Source organism: Triticum dicoccoides, chromosome 5A (assembly GCF_002162155.2).
Source record: "Triticum dicoccoides isolate Atlit2015 ecotype Zavitan chromosome 5A, WEW_v2.0, whole genome shotgun sequence".
Classification (NCBI taxonomy): Eukaryota; Viridiplantae; Streptophyta; class Magnoliopsida; order Poales; family Poaceae; genus Triticum; species Triticum dicoccoides.
Window position 1 is genome coordinate 574,334,974 of NC_041388.1, and position 5,628 is coordinate 574,340,601.

Genomic DNA, 5,628 nt, shown 5'->3' on the forward strand with positions numbered 1-5,628 from the left:
CCGCCGTGCGCCCTTGCCCGCCCCGACGCCGCCCTCTGTGAGCACTGCGTGCCCCTGCCCGCCCCGATGCCGCCCTTTGTGGGCACCACACGCCCCTGCCGGCCCCGTCGCCGTCGTGCTTTTTAGTTATATATGCTAATTTTTGTACATATTTTTAGATGTTTTTAGATTTTCATATATGTATATATGTATGTTTTTAGATATATGTATTTTTTTGATGTATGTTCATATATGTATGTATGTATTTTTTACATGTTTTCTATATGTATGTATGTATTTTTCAATTGTAATATGCATGATGTTTTAAAAATACATTAATTTTAGTACATTTAACGTTCTCTGATTTAGTACATTAATTTTAGGTTAGTTTCATTTTTAGAAAAGTTTTATATATTTAAGAAGAAGGAAGAGAAGGAAGAAGGAAGAAGAAGAAATTTTTTTACATATGCAAAAGTTATATTTTTAGAAAAGTTTTATATATCTAGCTAGGAAAGGAAGAAGAAGAAAAAGAATGAGAGGAAAAAGAAAAATAAGAAGAGGAAGAAAGCAGAAGAAGAGGAGAGGAAGAAGAGGAGAAATAAACAAGAAGAGAAAAAAAGAAGAAAAAGAAGAGGAGAATAAGAGAAAAGGAGAAGAAGAAAGGAATGAAGGAGAAGAAGAGAAAAATTTCTATTTTCTCTTCTTCTCCTCTTTTTTTCTTCATTTTTTTCTTTGATCTTCTCCTCTATTCCTTTCTTCTTCTCCTCTTTTTATTTCTTCTTCGTCTTCCTATTTTTTATTGGGCATGTCGTTGTCGATATATCCCGTCCCGATAACTTCGTTTAGTTTTAGGATTATTTTAGTTTATGTTTAGTTTAGAAAGAAGGAAAAGAAAAAGGTGAAGAAGAGGAGAAATAAATAAGAAGAGGAAAAAAGAAAGAAAAAGAGGAGAAGAAGAAAGGAATAGAGGAGTTCTTCTTCTCCTCTTTTTTTATTCTTTTTTTTTCTTCGATCTTCTCCTCTTTTTATTTCTTACCTCCCGGCCCTCTCGCTCGACCAAAAATCTCGAGGACACCCAAACCCTAGAAAAAAACAATGTCGGTCTCCTACCCCCTCCCGCCGCGCCCTTACCTGACAAACTCTCTCGAGGCCACCCAAATTTACCAAGTTAAAAGAGTGTTGTCATCGAGGCCACCCCAAATCCTTGAAGCGTTGCCGAGGCCACCCCAAACCCTTGAAGCGTGCTAGTTCTACGTTTGTCACTAATATATCCATCTGTCATGTTTGAATAATAATTGCCATGTTGTAAATATTTGCAGAAACTATGGAGCACCCCCGAGACGAAGCAACAGAAGCGGTGTTGGGGGACATAATCGCAGCCGGAAGTGATGCCATCATGTCGTTTCTCAACGAAACCGATGGTCTAGAAGGACATGGTGAAGAAGCAGGCTACGGTGATCGAACAATGGAGGAGGAAAGACATGATTATGATGGCTCCGGTAACCGAATGCCGGTGGAAGAAGGACACCTTGATGACGGCTCCGGTGACCGAATGCCGGTGGAAGAAGGACACCGTGGTGACGGCTCCGGTGACCGAACAGAGTCCGACCAAGTATATAAATTAATTAAGCATGTGCTGACTATAGCTAATTGATGCATTAATTGTTTTTGGTATGTACACATATTAATTAATAACTCTCGTCTTTCTTCTTTTTTCTAGCCCTTAGGATCGAGCACAACTTCGGTAAAGAAACGAGGCCCGAAGAAAAAGTTGCGCTCGGATGAAAGGTTTGAGATCACAGCAATTGCGCGTGATGGCCGACCGATTGAACCCATCCGAACAAAGGAAGCATTTGCTGCTCAATGTGGGGTTCTTGTTAGGGACAAGATCCCGATCAGCATCCACCAATGGTATAAACCGGCTAAAGATGACCCTGAGGTGTCTTATGTCAACTATATGCAGAAAGATGATCTTTGGACCGCGTTGAAGGAAAACTTGACCCTACCGCTAGAGGAGGATCCGGAGAAGCCAATTATAGAGCAATTGATCAAGTCATGCTCTTAAGAAGATGGCAGAACTATTCAGGAGGTGGAAGAATGAGCAGAAAACAATGCTTGTCGACAAATAAGAGACACCAGAATTCACCGGCCGGTATGAGAAGATCAAAGATCAGTGGGACGACTTTGTGGCTCACAAGACATCGGACAAGAGTAAGAAGATGTCAGCGACAAACAAGAAAAATGCTGCGAAGAAGAAGCTTCACCATCGCACGGGGTCAGGTGGCTACCTCAAAGCCCAGCGTTGTGGGCCAAGGCTGAGAATGACCTGCAAGATAAAGGGGTCGAATCAGAGACATTGAACTGGCCAGACCGTTGCCGGAATTGGTTCTTCGTGGTTGGTGGAACCTTGGAACCTGTATCAGGGAAGTGCCGTTGGACGAGCGAGCAACTGCGAATACCCATCACGAAGCTTTGGTAGTATATCGATGCAGCGCAGCAAGGGACGTTCGTTCCAGACAGAGAGAACGACGAGCTCACAATGGCCCTCGGGAATCCTGAGAACCCTGGACGGACACGAGGCACTCCAGGCTCTGTTTCGTGGAAGGTTGGGTTTCCGGACGCAGGCGGTTACAAATGCCAGGAGAGGAGGAAGAAAGTGGAGCAGATCCAAATTCACGCGCTGCATGCAAGGGTACAAGCGATAGAGCAACGAGAAGTAGATCGCAGCAAGCGACCTGCCGAAGCTTCCCCCGAAGCTACCCCGCCATCTCAATGGAGAAGAAGCGTGCCTTCCACCAAGCTGCAGCAGCTGGAGCCTGTCTTCACGGCTCCTGCTAGCTACCCCGTGGACTTAATCACGGAGTCTCAAAATTGCCACCTTATGATGCAATGGATAAATTTTAAGTCAAGGCGGCTGTTGGCTCTGTTGCACCTCCTGAACCTGGCGCAACTTTTCACTGCCAGCCGATTCCAGAAGGATATGCTAGGGTGATGGTGGATGAAATAACGGACGGATTTGAGGACCTCGAGCTTGACCACTCTGCGGATGAAGGGGAGACTCAGCTGGGTTCTTGTCTGTTGACTCCATGCCTATGGCGGAAGGAGCTCATCAACCTTCCGAACTGGATGCCTCCACCTCCTCCTCCTCCGGCAAGTCAGGGCACTCCGCCTCCTCCTCCGCCTCCTCCTCCGACGAGTGACCAAGGCACTCAGCCTCCTTCTTCGGCGTGTGGCGGCACTCCGTCTCCTTCTCCGCCTGCGCCGGCACGCCCTAGTAGCCAGCCTCCTTCTCCGGCACGTGGTGGCACTCCGCCTCGTCAGCAAGGGAAGAAGAGATCCGCTGCCGCTCCGGCTGCTCCGGCGCGTCGTAGTCCTCCTCCTCTGCCTCGTAAGCAAGGAAAGAAGACAGCCGTAGCTACTCCGTCTGCTTCGGCGTCTAGCAGTACAGCCAGGGACGGGAGGCAATACAGATTCGGTCCTTCGTTGAAGACTCCAGAGAAGTTACCATATGAGAGGACCACGGAGGAAAACGAGAAGATCGTGCGAGACGAAGTGACGAACTTCTTTGAAGGTGGTGAAAGCAAAGAAACATCCACCTCCGGAGGAGAAGATAGATCCGGTGAAAAAGTGAAGCGCACTGTGGAAGCCATGAAGAAACCACCAAAGTATCCACCGAAAGGCAACTATGAGCGCATTATTGAAAGGTCATTTATCGAAACGGAGCGGTTGGGAAGTACTGTCAGTGATCAAAGGTTAGCGGAACGACGAGCTGGGAAAAAATTGCCCAACTCAGCGAACAAGCGAACCAATCGTGCCCCCCGCTCAAGGTGTCTAGCAATATCGTCGCTAATCATTCGAGGATGATGCCCGGTTATAACAATCTTGGAGATTACCTGCCTGATGAAGTACATAATGAATTCTTCGAGGTGGACGAACACAAATACGAGTACGGGAAGCCTCCCGTCAAAGATGAAAGATCTCTAACAGCGATGATACGAAGATTTCATGATTGGTACATGAAAACCTGCAGAGAGTCCGGGGGGAGGAATATTTTGACGCTGAGAGTTAAAGAGGAGCATGACCTCGTTGGAACTGGTCTGTTGAATGTTCCATTTGAGGAGTTCTTCCAGTTTTTCAATCAGAAGGCCCTCGATAAATTAACAGTCACTTGCTACTATCTGTAACTACTACTTCTGTCATTAAGTCTCTATATATAGGTCAGCTCTTTCATTGCATGTATTTATAATTATCCTCACTATATTATGCAGATTGAAGATCGCCGAATTGAAGAAAAGACAAATCAGTGATATTGGGTTCATTAACACAAATATCATAGATGCATATTCAGTTGAACGTCAGGAAAAGGATACCGAGGCCAACTTGCTACGATCATTGGTATTAAATCAAAACAAAGCTATAATACTGCTACCTCTTGAGCACTGCATTGGTTTTCCTTGAAGAGGAAAGGGTGATGCAGCAAAGTAGCGTAAGTATTTCTCTCAATTTTTGAGAACCAAGGTATCAATCCAGTAGGAGGCCACGCACGAGTCCCTCGCACCTACACAAACAAATAAAATCCTCGCAACCAACGCAATGAAGGGGTTGTCAATCCCTTCACGGTCACTTATGAAAGTGATATTTGATAGATATGATAAGATAATATTTTTGGTATTTTTATGATAAATATGCAAAGTAAATAAAGTAAAATAAAAACGGCAAAATAAATAGCTTGTTGATGGGAGATTAATATGATGGAAAATAGACCTGGGGGCCATAGGTTTCACTAGTGGCTTCTCCCGAGAGCATACGTATTACGTGGGTAAACAAATTACTGTTGAGCAATTGACAGAACTGAGCATAGTTATGAGAATATCTAGGTATGATCATGTATACAGGCATCACGTCCGAGACAAGTAGACCGACTCCTGTCTGCATCTATTACTATTACTCCACAGATCGACCGCTATCCAGCATGCATCTAGAGTATTAAGTTCAAAGGAACAACGTGACGCTTTAAGCAAGATGACATGATGTAGAGGGATAAACTCATGCAATATGATGTAAACCCCATCTTGTTATCCTTGATGGCAACAATACAATACCTGCCTTACTACCCCTACTGTCACTGGGAAAGGACACCACAAGATTGAACCCAAAGCTAAGCACTTCTCTCATTGCAAGAAAGATCAATCTAGTAGGCCAAACCAAACTGATAATTTGAAGAGACTTGCAAAGATAACCAATCATACATAAAAGCATTCAGAGAAGATTCAAATATTGTTCATAGATAAACTTGATCATAAACCCACAATTCATCGGTCTCAACAAACACATCGCAAAAGAAGATTACATCGAATAGATCTCCACAAGAAGGGAGACCATTGTATTGAGATCCAAAAAGAGAGAAGAAGCCATCTAGCTAATAACTATGGACCCGAAGGTCTGAAGTAAACTACTCACACATCATCGGAGAGGCTATGTTGTTGATGTAGAAGCCCTCCGTGATCGATGCCCCCTCCGGCGGAGCTCCGGAAAAGGCCCCAAGATGGGTCTCACGGGTACAGAAGGTTACAACGGTGGAATTAGGGTTTTGGCTCCGTATCTGGTAGTTTGGGGTACGTAGGTATATATAGGAGGAAGAAGTATGTC